The 16,915-nt window shown below is 42.6% G+C and overlaps 1 protein-coding gene across 3 annotated transcripts in view; it reads right to left on the bottom strand.

The window, feature by feature from the left end:
* SLC35F5 (solute carrier family 35 member F5) overlaps positions 1–3,591 on the bottom strand; it is a 30,302-nt gene extending 26,711 nt beyond the window's left edge. Inside the window, exons 1-3 of one of the 3 annotated variants that reach the window (XM_036386672.1) lie at positions 3,536–3,591; positions 1,579–1,645; positions 363–433 (exon numbers count right to left, since the gene is read on the bottom strand). The gene's annotated coding sequence lies outside the window, so the exon portion shown is untranslated. Of the gene's footprint in view, positions 1–362; positions 434–1,578; positions 1,646–2,093; positions 2,312–2,667; positions 3,041–3,535 lie in introns of those variants that run through there. The other 2 variants (XM_054515425.1, XM_036386673.1) reach the window with 2 other exon arrangements.
* Between the last annotated feature and the right edge of the window lie 13,324 nt (positions 3,592–16,915).

Raw genomic sequence — 16,915 nt, 5'->3', positions numbered from 1 at the left:
TGAAGCCACAACCTTGGCGTTTTTATTGTAGGGCTTTACCCTTACAGAACATTTAATTTATCAAGTGCAAAAAGTTATGATAAGTTTAGGCCACCAGAAGACACAGAGACTGCAATAAAAATTATGGTTTAAAAGTAAATATCACATTCTACTCTATTAATAGAGCAGAAACTTAAGCATGTTTGTCCTTTGTTTCCATTATTAGGAAATAATATGCTTTCCACATGGTGTAACTTTAAGCATACCAGCTCTAATCTGACATTTAAAGGAATATTCATTTAAGAGACTTTTGTTAATATAATTATAATTTTCAGCAAACAGCAATGAGACCTTTTAAAGTCTCCTTTTTAAAATTTATTTACCATTCCAACAGTCTTAGAGTTGGTGCTGTCATCTTGCGGAAACATTTTTCAGCCAGTTACATGAAGATCTTCTGAAAAACAAACATTAAAAATTTTCTTGTCATGACACTGTACTTTGATTTTAAAATGCTGCAGTACCCTAGATCATGTAAGAAGATCCACCACTTCAATTTATGATATCAAAAGATATAGAAAGCAGTCTCACTGTGTAGTCTACAGTGCATGTGCACACAGCTGACTGCACTGAAGCCAACAGGCTCAGCAGCCTGTCCAACTCTCCTCTCCTGAACATGAAACAAGCAACTTCTGAGGGCAGGAAATAAAACTGCACCATTGATACTTCATGTGCAAGCTTATTGGGACAGCATCAAATGTTTCTTTGTGCAGACTATTTCCACATTACAAGCTCCGCCCAAGAAGAGAAAATCACATGAAATTCTCAAACTTTTATTGCACTGACAATTAGAGAAGAAAACATTATAGGCCAAAGAATTGCCAAATCATTGCAAAACAGAAGTATTGCTGTTCTGGCTGTTCCAGGAGGAAAACACACAGCCTGTCTCTCCCCTCCACCACCAAAAAATAGAAAAAAAGACGTAGCAAGAATGCCAAAAGACACAGAACATCATCTCAGTCACAAGCCATGGTGCAAGCAAGTCAACTGGAAATTCTTCCTTGTATTTACTCAAGATTATTTCATATACAAGTTGAAAGACAACATATCAAGATAAGGCTTGCAGGCAAAATAAATGGGTTTAGTTTTTCCAGTTATACCAGCTGCTCCAACAATACAAGTTCTGGGATACAACCTCCTCCTCCTTTTAACATGTTCTGTCATCATGTCTTGTTTCATATTGGATTGCTTTTGAGATAAAAGAAACAGAGACACTGCTTTCACTTTAACCAGAAAAAACAAAACAAAACAAAACAAAACAAAACTGAAAGTAAAATTATTTACATTTATATGTCAAAATCTGTAAGCCTACATTAAAGCAACATTAACCTAACACAATTCTGGTGTCTACTCAACCTCCAAAGGGTACCATGAGGTGAGAGCAAAGGCAAGAATATTCAGAAGAGATGGAAAAGTGAGCCTTATGCAACATGACTGTCACATTCACTGCAGCCCTGTCATTTTTACTCAAATAAAGCTTCCTGTAGGATCTTAGAATATAGCAAAAGAAAAGATCTAAAAAAGCAACCAAGTTTTCCATACCAGTACTGAGTTCTGCAAGTAGAGATCACTGCTCCCATCTGCATAGGAAGTTACACAAGACCAAAGTCTGCACAGAAAACACATTAATTTTACTACCAGAATAAGAGAATTTAGCTTAATCAAAGGTATGTTTTAGGACTCTGTTGATATGTAACAGTTATGCTATCAAACTGTCATGGCACAGCTGGATATTGGCATTTGAGGAATAAAAAGAACAAGAATGTTTAAACATTTTCACCAATGAAATGAAAGCTTCCTATTCAGCACTTACTCAAAATTCATGAAACAATGCTTCAAACAAATTTTCCTATATAGAACTAGTAGTGCAGAGCACTAATCTGTTTTATACCTCAGGGTCCTTACCAGCTCCCAGCCCATCCAAGCACTCAGCTCTCAGTAACTCCCCCAGCACCCCCTGCAAGGCTGTGACCCTGTTCAAGTCTGACTGAATGAGCTGGAAACACCCCAGTTTCAGGTCAGCAGAGTGAAATCTGACAAGCAGAACATACACTGACCTCCTTGTTATTCTTGTCCAGCAACATTAGGAGAAAAAACTCCATGTCAAGCTGCCAAGGCCTCTCTAAGCTTCACTACGTACAGAGGAATCCCAGCCACCAGTAGCTCCACATTTAACATCAGCTAAGGATTACAAATGACATCCATTTCACGTGCTGCAGATCTAATCTCGTCTAGTGCAAGGACTAAACATATCGTGCTTTGTCACAGGATATACAGACACAGACTCCTGATAAGAACCAGCAGGGCAGCTTGCAGAGAGACACCCTGGCAGCTGGAAGCCGAGCCTTCCAGGCAAGGGAGAAAACCACGAAATCACTGCACTTGGAGTGAACAGGAGTCTCCTTCCTGCCCACAGATATCTTTGGGGAAAAGTAGCAGGAACAAAGAGAAGGAAATGAGTAAGTCTTCCTAATGCACTCAGAGAAAAGTGAATGCCTAAGAGAAAAGATATATGGCTCAAGCCCTGGGGACCTCGGGGGAGGAAGAATGACTAGAAACTCACAAGTAGAACACTGGAAACTGCAGGGGAAAAGGAAAGGGAGCTGCAGCCCAAGCAGAGGAAGCACGTACCCCTCACAGCCCCAGCCAGGCAGGACAGCTGTGCCAGCTCAGAATCACTGAATCTATTCGGTTGGAAAAGAGCTCTGAGATCATCGAATCCATCCCATGACCAAACACCACCCTGTCAACCAGACCGTGGCACAGGCTTCCCCTAAACACCTCCAGGGATGGCAACTCCACCACCTCCCCGGGCAGCCCACTCCATTGTTTAATCAACCTTCTGCACAGAAATTCTTCCCAATGCCCAACCTGACCCTCCCCTGGCGCAGTTTAACACCGTGTGCTCTTGTCCCGTCACTGCTGCCTGGGAGCTCGACCCCCGCCCGGCTCCTGTCAGGGATCTGTGCAGAGCAACAAGGTCTCCCCAAAGCCTCCTTTAACCCAGGCTAAACTCCCTCAGCTCCCTGGGGCACTGCTTACAGGAGCTGTGCTCCACACCCTCAGCAGCTCCGCTGCCCTTCCCCGGACACGCTCCAGCGCCTCAGTCTTTCCTGGAGCGAGGGCACGGAGCGGGGCACGGCGGCCGAGGCGGTGCCGAGCCCAGGGCCACGGTCACTGCCCGCACTGCCGCGGGTACAGGCTCGCTCTGGGCACAGCGGAACCCTCCACACACCCCCAGCGCGCCCAGGGCAGCTCCCCCGCGCCGGGGAGCGGAGGGCGCGTTCCCCACAGCGCTGTCACGGGCGGCCGGGGCCGAGGGCCAGCGGGACGCGGAGCACTCACACACCCCCGGCCCCCCCTCCCGCACGAAGGGACAAAGTTCCCTCCCGGGCCCGGCCCCGCTCAGCCCTGCGGGGCCTCTCGCCCGCGGTATCCCCGCCAGCGGCGGGACCCGCCCGTTCCGGCCCCGCTCCGGTTTCGGCCCCGCTCCCGGTACCTGAGGCCGCGCCGGGCCCGGTGCCCCCCGCGCTCCGTCCGGCGGCGGCACCGCCCGCCCGCGCCGGACACCCGCAATCCATCCCCGAGCCCGCGAGCGACCGCCCCGCCCGCCCCGCCCGCGGGCCGGCCCCATCGACCCGCTCGGCCAGCAGCTCCACAGCCCTGTCCTGCTGCCCGCCCCCCGCCCGGTGCGGGAGGGGCGGCGGGGACGAGCGGCACCGGGCAGGGCGGCGGGGACAGCCCTGGCCACATCTCCGTCTCCACCGTCATGCGCATCCCTGTCTTCACCACTGTCACCGTCATCATCCTTGCTCCCACCACCGTGCCCATCCCCATCCACTTCCCTGTCCGCACTACCGTCATCATCCCCATCCACATCCCTGTCCCCACTACCGTTATCGTCATCATCCCCATCCACATCCCCGTCCTCACCACAGTCACTATCACCATCCCTAAGCCCATCCCCGTGCCCATTCCCATTCCGATCCCTGTTGCCATCACTGTCACTCATCCCCATCCCCGTCCCCGTTGCCATCATCGACCCCATTCCTATCAGCATTCCCTTCACCGCCCCCATCTCCATCTCCATCCCAGGCCAAATCACTTCCCCCTTCCTTGTCCTCATCCCCATCCCCATCCCCATCCCCGTTCCCATCCCGTGTCCATCCCCGTTCCCATCCCCGTTCCCATCCCGTTCCCATCCCGTTCCCATCCCCATGTCCGTCCCTGTGGTCATCCCCGTTCCCATCCCTTCCCATCCCCGTTCCCATCCTGTGTCCATCCCTGTTCCCATCCCATTCCCATCCCCGTTCCCATCCCCGTTCCCATCCCGTTCCCATCCCGTTCCCATCCCCATGTCCGTCCCTGTGTTCATCCCCGTTCCCATCCCGTTCCCATCCCGTGTCCATCCTGCCCGCAGCCCGAGGCTGCGCTGCGGTGCCCGCTGGGCCCCGTGTCCCGCCGGGCAGCCCCGGTCTGGGCACAGACATTTATACAGCCTCTTCCAAAACTTTAACATAAGCAAAAAAATACCACCCACAAAATAACCCCAAAAAACTAAAATACGGAGGAACAGAGAAGGCGGAGGAAGAGAGCATGGAGTGAAGAACTAGAGATGGAGAAGTGGAAATGGAGCTTGAAACTAGTCTGTCAAAAAAAAAAAAAATTAAAAAGGGGAAGAAGCAAAACAGAAGTGTGCAAGACCCTTGAGAAATGTCCTAAAATGCGGTGAGGTGGTAGAATCTTAGTTTCATAGTTACCATAATCTTTACAATCTGTGATACAAAATCTCACAGGACCTGAAAGCAGTGGCAACTATTATATTTTTGCTTCACTATCAACGCACGTGTAAGAGCATAAAAAAGTGATATTGTGTAGACATGCAAGCTAAATTAAAGCAAAACTTCAAGACGTATATGTTAGTGACTAACAAGCTGCAAAAGGAAATGCTAGGCAAAGTCTATCAAAAACATTGAATGAAATGAACTTTCATAGGCTTAGATGAAATTGCAAACTCAGATCCTGGTCCTGTTTGGTTTGGTTTTGTAGTCAATGTTAGTACTCTCTGTAGTTAGTGTTGATTACTATTTAAGAATTAAGCTCACAATAGCAGCCTAAAGATAACTAAGTGTATGTCACATCTTGCAGATTATTCAATATTCACCTGCTAACAGAAATAAAGCTTTTGGCAAAATTTAGCTATTACATATTTTGGAAATTTTATAGCAAAAACTGTTAGGAAACAATAGTATGCAATGTATATACATGAATAAGAAGGTGTTTAATTGTTATTAGATGATATATATGATATAGCTGTGAAGTTATTTTAAATGCTACTCACACTTACAAACTGTTGAAATCAAACAGGATATTTCACCCTTCCTATAGGTTAGTGATTGAAAAAATCCATTCCTTCTCATATAAAAATGTGATAGCTTATCATCATATATCTGGGTGAGTTTTGCTGTTGGGCTTATTCCCTGTAGATAAACAAAAGTTACTTCTTAAAAAAAAAGAAGCTTAAAAAAACAAACAAACAAAAAAACAAACCCCAGACTTGAAGAACTTCTAGTGTGAAACTGGTCTGGGCTTTTTTTGTGAGCCTGAATTTCACAATCCAGCTGTATTTTAATTTGCATACAGTAGCACTAAGAGACATCCAACAAGTTTGATGCCCCATAAAAATGGTTGTTAGAAGTAGTAAGATACAATCCCTACCCCGAGGCATTTATAGCATAAATGGCACAAGGACATACAGTGAATTATACTCTTGGTTCAAACTGTCCTTTTTTGATGTACTCTGAGTGTACATTATAAATAAAGTATTGATTTGTTCTTCTGGCCTCACTATCACTATTGGCCAAAATGAAATTGCCAAAATGTGCGGCCTGGTGCTTTTCTCTGAAATTGTGACTTTACAACTAAATAGATTTTAGGTGAACTGAAGTTCTTAGACAAGTTTCAGGAAAATAGCAGTCCTCTTGATGGTGCATTCTGTGGAATTCAGAGGAGTTGAAAATAAATACAATGTAACAGAAAAAAACGTGTGTACATCTCACAGCCTCTAATTTTCGTGGTCTTTGTTTAGTATTTATACAGAGACTCAGTAACTTACACAGCTTATCCAAGGTCAGTCAGTTCATCAGCAGCCAAACCTGAAGAGAAAACCAAAGCGTTATGACTACAGCACTGTGACAGAGAAACTGCATGTAATACTTTCCTATATCTAATAGTGCCTTTACTAAATAATATATTGAAAAATAGTCTAGATAATTTATATTAAAATGGGGTGAATGTTTTATATGAAAAAAAAATCCCTGCTTCATTTGAACAGAGGGAATAAACAAGGCAGCAGGGAAGGTTGAGATTCCCAGGCTCTTCTATGTTGCCTGATTAAGAGAAAAAACTTGGTTTGCTGTCCATGGAAAATGCTTTCCCACAGTGATCAGCAGTAGTGATGACAAAATATCTGTGATATGCAGATTTTCTCTCTTTTTATGCTTTAGTCTCCTTTGAGAGTGGAAAGCACATGAAATCCCACCTGAATGAAGAGCAGCTTTCTGGGTATAGCTCCATGTGGCCTCTCGTGTATGAGTTTTCTTCTTTAGGAGGCAATGCAGCAGTTTGCACCTCAAAATGGCAGCACAGTTAAATCACCTTGTTAAGGTTCTGATTTGAAGCATTTTGACTGGGGCAGGCAAACAGGAGGGCACTGTTGTCCTTCAGGTTGAGTGCCAAGATTTCTTCACCACAGGATAAAGCACTTACACTGTGGTTCCTGGGGAATTTTGAGAGAAACAGGTCAGCATTGTCAAAAGCCCAGAAGTTTGTAGTCATTACACTCAAAAATATCACAGGACTTCTGTATTTTTAGCTCTTGATTAATTTGCTTCCTATTGTAAAATTCATGTGATGATCTTGTGTCTTCTCTGAAAGAAACTATTATGAGAATGATTTGTCTTTTGTTTTTACTGAACCTTTTTCAGGAATTAGATTTTAGTAAACACATGTAATAAAACAATATGTATCTTGAAAGTGTACACATACTGCATATTTATTTTTTCTTGCTGTGAATATTTTAGTTACATGCATAGCATTTTTTTAGGCAAAGCAAAATTCTATTTCCCAGCATCACTGTAATATTTTCATAAGATAAAACATCCACAAAACATGCAAAGCTTCTAAATTGCATTTATCAAGAAAATTTGAATTTATTTTCTGCTCATATATTTTCTACTTACAAGAACATAAAAGCTGATTTGGAAGAAAAAGATCAGATCCCAAGAATGAAATTTAATATTCTGTTGGTCTTATAATAGAGCTCTACAAAGGAATTGAATCTACTTATTTTAGAGAAATGCCTCCTTCAAAAGGACTTGGAACAGATCTTTGATGAACAAAATGTCCATGTTGATGAACAAGGCAGAGCAGCAGAAGAAGCTGTAATAAAAACCCAAAGTGACAAAGTCAGTTTTGATCAACTTCTGTTCTCTTTAGGGAAAGGACACAGTTGGAGTGTTCAGGAGTAGACTTGGTGTAGGATGCAGACAGTGGGGTGTTACCCTGTCCCGTTGGGTTAGACAAAAATCCATCCAGCTCAGAATCCCCAGTGTTTCAGAATGGATGCCTGGGGAAAATGGTGCTGGAAACAAGGGATTTGTTTCCATGGCACATCCTTCCAGATTTTAGAAACGAATGGGTACCAGCATCCTTACCTGGAAGGATGTATTCAGCCAATGCATTTAATAGCTCTGATGGACCCATGAATTTGGCAAATCCCTTTTGTGAACCCAGTAACACCGGAGTCATTATGGATTTACTGAGGCAGAGTCTTGTGACATAACAGAAAATGTTTTGTTTTGCTTGGGTTTAGGCCCCTGGATAATAATCTTGTCACACAACTTGTAATTGTTGTTCCATTTCATCTTTGCATTATTTGAGTTTTAACTATCTTATATTTGTCCTCAACTGTCTTTGAGGTGTTCTAACATCCTAAGTCCAGCTTTGCAAGAAGCCTCCTGTGACTGAGGGAGTGATTTTATTGCTCAATTATCCTCACTGCCTTCCTCTCCTTCTGGTCCAATTCTTGAGAGGCTGAAATGAAAACATTCATATGAATACATGAAATATAGTTAGGCTGTTAAAGTTATGATTTCCAATCTGTTTTCAGTCCCTTTTTTGTGTATTTACAAACATTTTGTGGTTTTGACCTTGCTGAACTGTTACATGGCTGTTTTCTTAATGCTTTACCTGATGACCATCTCTAAGAAATCTTAGTGCTTAAAAATGTATTATTTTGAATAAAATCTATGCTGAGTATTATGAGAACTACTGGTACTTACAGGAAAAATGTTATTCTGCAGATGTAATACAAGAAAAAACCACAAATATTTTTGTATTTTTTTTATCAACCATTACTTTTAATAGCTGTAGAAAATTAATTGGAACTGAGAGCTTTTTCTGCTTCCTACTGAATATTACTTGCAAATATTAGCTAGTCATAAAATTACAGATGAGTAAAACAACTCGTTTGGGGAACTTGCCATCACTTACTTCAGTCTCTTTACTCTGCTGATTTATAACAGGAAAGAAAACAGGAAGCTTAATTGGCAATGGGATTTCCCAGACTGAAAATTATTAAATTGCTATCACTCAATTATTTTCAGTAGATGAGTTGTGATCATTAATTGTTATAAAAAGGACATTTAAAAAACCATTTGCAAGCCCATTCAAGCGAACCAAAAAGTAAATGGAAAGTAAACTTTTTGGAAGCGTTCTGAATTACTGAATTACCATGCCATTGAGAGAAATCATATGTAGGAGTGGATTGCATGTGTAATATTCATGCAGGTTGACAACCAGAGAACCATTTGAACACCAGGGCTAGCAGAAATGCATGTGTGAGCATGAATACCTGTCCTGCTGGAGATGTGAGCCAAAAACACCAAACAGTCCTTAACAGAGAGCCAAAAGTGAGTTTTATTTACACTGAATATCCCCATGAAAGCAACTCTTCTAAAGGTCAAGTCAAGCAGTTCTCTCTGCACAAGTCCAACCAGATGGAACTGCTGCTAATGTGACCCCGCATGTTCAGAACACAGAACAGATTTTTACATTTGTGCTTCTGCACATTCCTGGGTGAATAATCACAATGATTCAGGGAGGCACATTGCAACATAAGGTGGTATTCAAAGGGAATGGAAGCATTGCCCAATATGGCAATAGGGAACTGATCCCTTGCTGGGAATGCAGAATGCTCCAGAGAGGGCAGAGGTTCTCCTGGGAAGGGCCTAAAGCAAAGGAATCAATGTCCCACGTGGATTCTTACCCCAGTAGTAAGGGAGACCTCCTGTGTATATGTGGGTTCTGTAGAGAGAGCCCACAAAAGGATTACACTGGAAGCTGTTCTGCAGGGAAACACAGGAGGGAAAGTTTTGTTTTTCACATCTTCTAATTTTAACACCACTGGTCTTCTCAGTGCAGCTGCTCCTAAACTGCACCAAAAATGAAATTTTATCAGGTGAGGAATTGCATGGACAGAGCTACTGGTTTGGGGCTTTGCTGATGCATTATTTTTAGATCAAAAGGTTTCAAAGTGTATTGTTCATAAAGGTCAAGTCTGTTGGCTTGTTAGGATGGCACACCAAATTGAACAGGCATGTAGTGCTGCAAATAGAGATTTTAATGCCCCTATTCTCACAGTAAGGACTAACATAATTAATGTAATCTGTTTGTCTAGAAGATTTTGTCTAATTTACATATTCATTAGCAATATTTACCAGAGTGATTGCTTTTAATACTGTTTTTAAAGCAGCAGAGTGAGAGAAACACTTGGATACAATGTGTTAGTTTTGATATATTTTTGATACTGGACATGTGAAGACCACATCATTAAAAATTGGCTGTGGCCTTCTTCAAAGACATCCATATGATCCTTACAGTGTCATACACAGCACTGCAGAGCTGCAAATCAGCTTTTATACTTTTTGGTGACTCATTAAGGTATTATTTCAGGAAAGTTTCCTATGGTCTTTGAGCAGGACAAGCAATTTTACAGAAATGAGTTAACAGTTTCTCTATATACTACCAAAGAGAAACAATAAACCCTGTATGGAGGCACCCAGCATTCAGAAATAGTGCTTTGAAATTGTTTCCATTTTGTATGCAAGCAGCATTGTCACTAGAAATAGATTGAGTTATACACTTATCGAAGAACACAGTATTTTTAAAGTGTTCCACTGCTGACTAACTTAAGTGGCATTGTATATTGTTTCTAAATAAATCATACATCCTAATAAGAAACTTGGACTGCAGATAGCTGTGATAATTGAAAAAGATGCTGCATGAGCTGTTCATTGCCTTCCCCCAGCTCTGGTGGAGGGAATGTTCCCTGTTCTGTGACAGAACATTCCCCATCCTGCTAGAAAGAAGACAGCCAAATAATTTAACCCATCAGAAGGAGTATTTTTAGTTATGTTCCATTTTGTCTAGAGACAATTGGAGAGTGCTCATCCATGCTTCTCTGATAGAGCTGTGGATGCTATAATATCCAGATGACTGATGCCTCATATTCAAGCAGCACCCTGCTACTTCCAGAGAAGGACACCTGTCCATGTGAGTTCCAAATTCTCCTCCTAGCCCTCCTCTCCTCCCTGCATTATCTTAAAGTAAATACAATAAGAGTAATGTGGCACAATGACCATAGATGTGATATAAAGACCTTATCACATCTATTGTCTTCTGAAAGCTAATCTGAGGAGTCAACAGTTTGGGTCAGCTGAAGAGAATATATTTTTATCAAAAGTCACACACCAAGGAGAAATCCAAACACATAAAATATGAGGGTTTCTAAACAATCCTCTTATGAAAAGCCATTCAGAATGAGAGGTCAAATATTAGCAGCCAAACCCTCTCAAAAGTTGATAAGCAATGGTGAAAGCCAGAAAAATGTCTCAGAACAGAAACCCATTTGTCTACCTGTCACACATTCAATTACTTGCAGTTTCAAGTGGGTGGGTAGCAAAAAAACCCCATGGTGCCACTGCACTCTCTCTGACTCTTCATGCTATTTCTTTTGTGAAATGACCCACTAGGTTCACCTTGATCCTCTTTTCCAATCCAGTTTTCCTTGTTCTGGTACTTAGCACTGTTTTAAGGCTCAGTTTTGCCCCTGTGGACTTCTGTGCTCTGCTGAAAAGCTCACATAACAGTTAAACACCTGCTAAACTGCAAACTGGTGACAGACTGGTTTTATTTAGCACATTGCTGACATCCTTGAAAAAAATAAAGGACCACAAAAATAAAAACGGTGATTTCACATCAATTTTCGAGTTATCATGGCTTTTACTCAAATTAATGTTCATGACACAGTGAGAGTGGAAGTTGATGCAGGTCAGGCATGCACAGCTGTGATTGATTCAGGTTCTCAGTTCAGTTGAAGTGCATAAGTCACATGAAAAAGGCAGCAATCCACATTTGTTCCAGCCAAGGAAGTAAATAGGTGCAGCAGAGAACACATAATAATGCTTCTATTACACAAAGCAGCCCAGGTTTTCTGATCATGGGCAAACTCTGCATGGCTATTCCTTGGCTCCAGGTGTGACTGTGTGGAGCCTGTGCAGTACAGATACAACTCCAGGACAGAGGTTTGTGCTCTGCTTTGCAGTTGGAGGGATTCTGCTGCCATCCTTCTGCCAGTTCACTTTCAGTGGCAATATAAAGGATTAAGAAGTTATGAGAAAGAACAGAATAACAGCATGCAGATAGCTAATTTTGAATGGAAAAACAAGCTGTAAATTGGAATGCAGTTTGCCTAGACTTTTGCAGATTTTGCCTCAGCCCAGAACATCAAGTTCTTAAGGCATCACATTTTCATCAAACTCTTTTTCTAGGTTTGTCTTTTGATATACAATTTGCTGTTATTCCTACCAAATAAAATGGGCAATAGTGGTGTTATCATCACAACAGTCCAAGGACATAAACAAGCCCCAGTTTATAAGTTTCTCTCTTCCTTACACACCTTATTTCAGTGTACCAAGAATTATAGCTGGGTTTTTTTCTCATCCTTCATTTGGAAAAATTTATAATAGTCCATATTTAGAAAAAATATGGACTAATTATATTTTGAAAGTTAATGGTTTTAGTGTATCTACATTGAACTTTTGGCAAGCAGCCATATCAAATGAGTTCCTGGTAATTTGCCATGACTTCACCATGTGCAGCTCCATGAAATTACATGCCTCCCATACGGCTGTTGCTATAGCTATGCCAAAATCAACCAATTACACTGTAATCTTGCTTGTGGCCCTTCTTGGAGGAAATCTACACACATCCTTTATCTGGGTAGATAAAATGTTTTGGGTATTTTTAGCTCTCTGTAGTATTCTCTCAACTACTGGAAAACTTATTTATATTAAAATACTCAGAACATGATGGTTAAGTGATTAACAGTGTACTTTATAATAAATACTTAACAATAAAGGAATATCGTCTAATGGATAAACTAGACATGATTTTTCTTAGCTGTTTCTCTAACTTTTATTGTCATGTTTAGCTGGGCTTAAGGGCTGTTCAGTGTGATGTACTGGATATTAAGGTGCCTTTTAAATTCAGTTTATACCAATCTGAATGGCAACATGCTGATCCAGGCATCAGATTCTCAGCCCTCCTGGACATTTCCAAAATCCTTCCACCCCTGGAACTTCCTTTTGGTTTGGTTTGTTTTTTTTTCTTTTTTTTCTTTTTTTTTTTCTTTTTCTTTTTTTTTTTTTTTTTTTTTTTTTTTTTTTTTTTGCTTTCCCCTTGCACTTTACCGCACTTCCCAGGCCTGGATTTATATATGGATTCACAGCGTTGTTCTTTCTGCATGTTCAAGGGCAGGCCATTAACTGCATGAAAACGATCCAGAGTGAGCAGGATGCTGAAAAGCTTCCCACACAGCTTAGCAAGGGATTTGTAATGCTTTTGTCTAGGTACACACCTCTTCAGGTTGAGGTACTTGTGTGCAATTTTAACACTTAGCATTTGCTGTAGCTGGTAAACCATACAAAACATCTCGAAAACTGTGGAGCCCCACAACTGATTTGCATAACACTTATAGAAAGCTGTCTACAAATTCCTTCCCTCTGAATCAAACTGTTAGACTGCATCTCTGTTTACCTGTTGATTAATAGAAACACTTTCCTCCTGACTTTAATCCTCTCATTCCTTATCCATTTGTATTCATCTGCATTCCCTTGCTCGGTGTTTACATTGTAAACGGCCTGGAGGCAGATGGCAACAGAAGGAGGATGCTCTGCAATGGTAATTACTTCTGTTAGCATGGATGTTTAGGAGAAGATCACCTGCAATCCAACTGTGCTTACAAACCTGGACTTGGTGCATCATTGAAGGATGCTGTTGCTGGATTATTCGTGCTGTATAGGATTTCACAGAATCATACAGGTTGGAAAAGACCTCTAAGACCAGCCCAGCAACACCATGCTCACAGCTAAAGCATGTCCCCAAGTGCCACATCCATGTGCTTTTTCAACACTTCCAGAGATGGTACCAGATAAAGGCAATTCAGGCTTTTGTTCACTCCCATTCCGTCTGTAAGATTGAGATTATACTAAGACATTTCTTCTACACATTAAAAATTTTGTTTCTGGTACACCCTGAAACAATGAAAAGCTTTTCATAACACAGGAACTGACTTCTGGCCAAATAAGGAAGAAAAGATTCAGAAAATTACACCATGAAAAGAGACTGTAGGCTTTTCTACTGCTCTTGTACCAAAAGGTTGGAAGTAAAGGTTGGAAAATCTTTACATGAAAGAAATATACCAATCAGCACAGCAATCCTGCTGGATCTAGCTGAATTTCAGCTTTAAAAGCTCAATTTTGTAATTTAAGCACAAGACTTCTGTGCTAAAAATATCTACCAAGATAATCTAGATGCCAATGCATAAAACTACAAAAGGTCTATACAGAAACCAGTATTGAAATTTAGATTGATCTATTTGAATTTGGATGAGTTAATATATCAAACTTGTGTTTGTGGTCCAACAATGTGAGACAATATTGCTTAAAGAGAAATCTTGCCCCTTTATTTTATTGGGCTGGTGCCTGTGTCCACAGCCATCTGAAAACTGCATCTGGCAAGGCTAATAAAATGAAACAGGAGATCTCATGGCCAGGGTCTTTCAACCCCTTCCCTGGCAAAAGTGTGATTCATCTGGCACCTTGATACTGAGAGAAATCCTATGCTTTTTTGTCCTCAAATGTAAATTCCACTGTAATTCAGTAAATTAAAATGCACCAGCACTGCTCTTTTTCAATGTCATTCTTCATGCAGACTCAGGAAGAACACACACTGATAGCAAGAGATTGCAAAGGAGTCGCTTAACAGAGTTGTTTCACTTTCCATATGACCTGAAGCACTTTTCTGTTCTGCTCAACCCTTTTGTTCTGCTCAGTGCCCCACCATTTCCCAGAAAACACTTGTACTCAGAGGGAGGAAAAGATAAATTCAGCAATGGGATACTTTCTGGAGAGTGCATTACTCTAAGTGCTTTTGGGTGTGATTTAAAGTTTTATAGTGAAATGATGCTTCTGCTAGCAGAAAGTCTCCAGCACACTATTACAGCCACTCTGCTCTCTGTCCTTTGGCTTTGCTATTAAGGTTAATAAGACTAATCAGGAGCATTATTTGGAAATATTAGGTAATAAAGGCTGGCCAGCTATGGAATACTAATGATTGTTCTGTTTAAATTTCACTGCAGCTGGGTAAATTAACTCTGGTCCTGATCCCCTCTGTGCTGTATGGCCTGGACAGGATCTGCCAGCTCCATCCTTTCCACATGCCTCAGGTTTTTGGACCTTGTTTTGTGCTCCTCTGGGAGGATACTTTAACTCCAGCAGCTGGAGTCCAAAGCTGCTCTCTCATTCCGTGATTCCATCTGCCAGATGCAGCAGTTGAACCTGCTGCATATATAACCCTGACTACCATGCAATAAAACTGAGAGGAGAAAAGTCCACATGGTAGTTTATATCCTGACTGTATGTATTTTAGATAAATATTTACCTATGCACACACAGCAGCACATGCAAAATAAAGGGCTATTTGCACTTTCTCTGAAAAGCTTTCAGAGATATTCATCTTTAATATTCTAGCTCAGCACAGCTCACAAGCTACACAATTTCCTGCAGAAATCCCTTTCATTATCTGTAAAATGTCTCATAATGTTCTAGTCATAATTTGCTTTGACATTAAAATAGAAATGTTAATATTCTCAATATCTCCTTTCCTTGCTTATGTTCCTCAGGAAGATCTGGCAGCCCACAGAAGCCAGATGGTGACTTGAACTTCCCAAATGAACTGCTGCTACTGAAAGGGATGGTTTTGCTCTCTCCTGTCTCATCCTGAAGGGCATGTACCCAGGCCTTCCTTTGCTTTGGTACTAACTCCAGTCTATCCCTCCAGTGAAAAAAAGCAAAGAGCCGATTTATTAGAGATACCTGAGATAGGTGAGGAGAAAATGTTTGAAGAAAGAAGCCAGACCACTGTGAGAATACCTGGAGGGTTCCCCAGGGGACACCTGCAGCCACACAGCTCCAAGGTGAAGTCAGGATGTCAGAGCAGGACTAGGAGCAGTGTGGAGGCTACCAGAGGGACAAAGCAAGTCTCATATCAAGGCAGCAAGCAAGGCTAGGACAGCACAGACCTACAACTTAGCTCAGACAAAATCTGAAGGGCCAGAGCTGAGCTTCACTGGGTCTCCCAGTTCTCTGGGACAAGGACTGTGGGGTGGAGACGCCTGGTGATGCTTATTAGAGCCATTAAGATCCATTAGTGCACACTGACAATTACTCATTTTGATCTACTACCAAGTTTGTTCACAGCTTGACATCTGATTATACCGTGAAGCTCACAACTCATTGCCAAGGGAGGAGCAGCAAGTAAAGGACTGAAAATACCTGAAATACCCAATATGAGAACTAAGATACTTTGAAAAAACCCAAAAAATAGTGTATGGCTGGCTGCAGTACAACACAGGGCAAGGACTAGGCCAGGCCTGGTGAGCTCAGCACTCTGTCTTGAAAGCGTGAAGGGTTGTGGAAGGTGGAAAGAGAGAGAAAGAGGAAAGTACAGACTATATTAAGTCCACCTGAGCGCCTGAACCCAACCGTGCATTGTCTCCTGCCCTCTTTGGGACAAAGATGATAGGGGGAGTCTGTCACATCTCTCTTACAAGGAGGGACTGCAGGAGCTAGGTCTATTTAGTCTGGAGAAGACTGAGAGGGGATCTCATTAATGCATATAAATATCTCAAAGATGGGTGCCAAGAGGATGGTGTCAGACTTGTTTCAGGGGTGCCCAGCAACAGGATGAAGAGCATTGGTCAAAGTTTCACCTCAGCATGAGGAAGAATTTCTTTATATTGAAGGTGGCAGAGCCCTGCAACAGCTGTCTGAGACAGGAGTGGAGTCCCCCACACTGGAGACATTCCGAGCCCACCTGGATGCATTCCTGTGTCACTGCTCCAGGTGACCCTGCCTGGGCACGGGGGATGGACCGAATGACCTCCACAGGTCCCTTCCAACCCTAACAGTGCTGTGATTGCCCACGGAGGTGGTGGAGCCACAACCCTGGAGGTGTTTAAGGAAAGCCTGGACATGGCATATGCTCTGTTTGACACGGTGCTATTCGGTCATGGGTCGGACCCGGAGACCTCGGGGGTGTCCTCCAGCCCGACTGACCCCGTGCTATATCCGCGATAACCAGCGGGCGAGCAGCTCCCGCCGCCCTGAGGGCACTGGGCCGCTCCGCCCGGCGGGCGAGGCCGCGCCACCGCACGTCACGGGGCGGGGCGGGTCAGCCATCTTGGGCTCGCCGGGCA

Source organism: Molothrus ater, chromosome 7, assembly GCF_012460135.2.
Source record: "Molothrus ater isolate BHLD 08-10-18 breed brown headed cowbird chromosome 7, BPBGC_Mater_1.1, whole genome shotgun sequence".
In the NCBI taxonomy this organism is placed as follows: Eukaryota; Metazoa; Chordata; class Aves; order Passeriformes; family Icteridae; genus Molothrus; species Molothrus ater.
The sequence above is the reverse complement of the archived record's forward strand: the minus strand, read 5'-3'. Positions and strand labels throughout refer to the sequence as shown.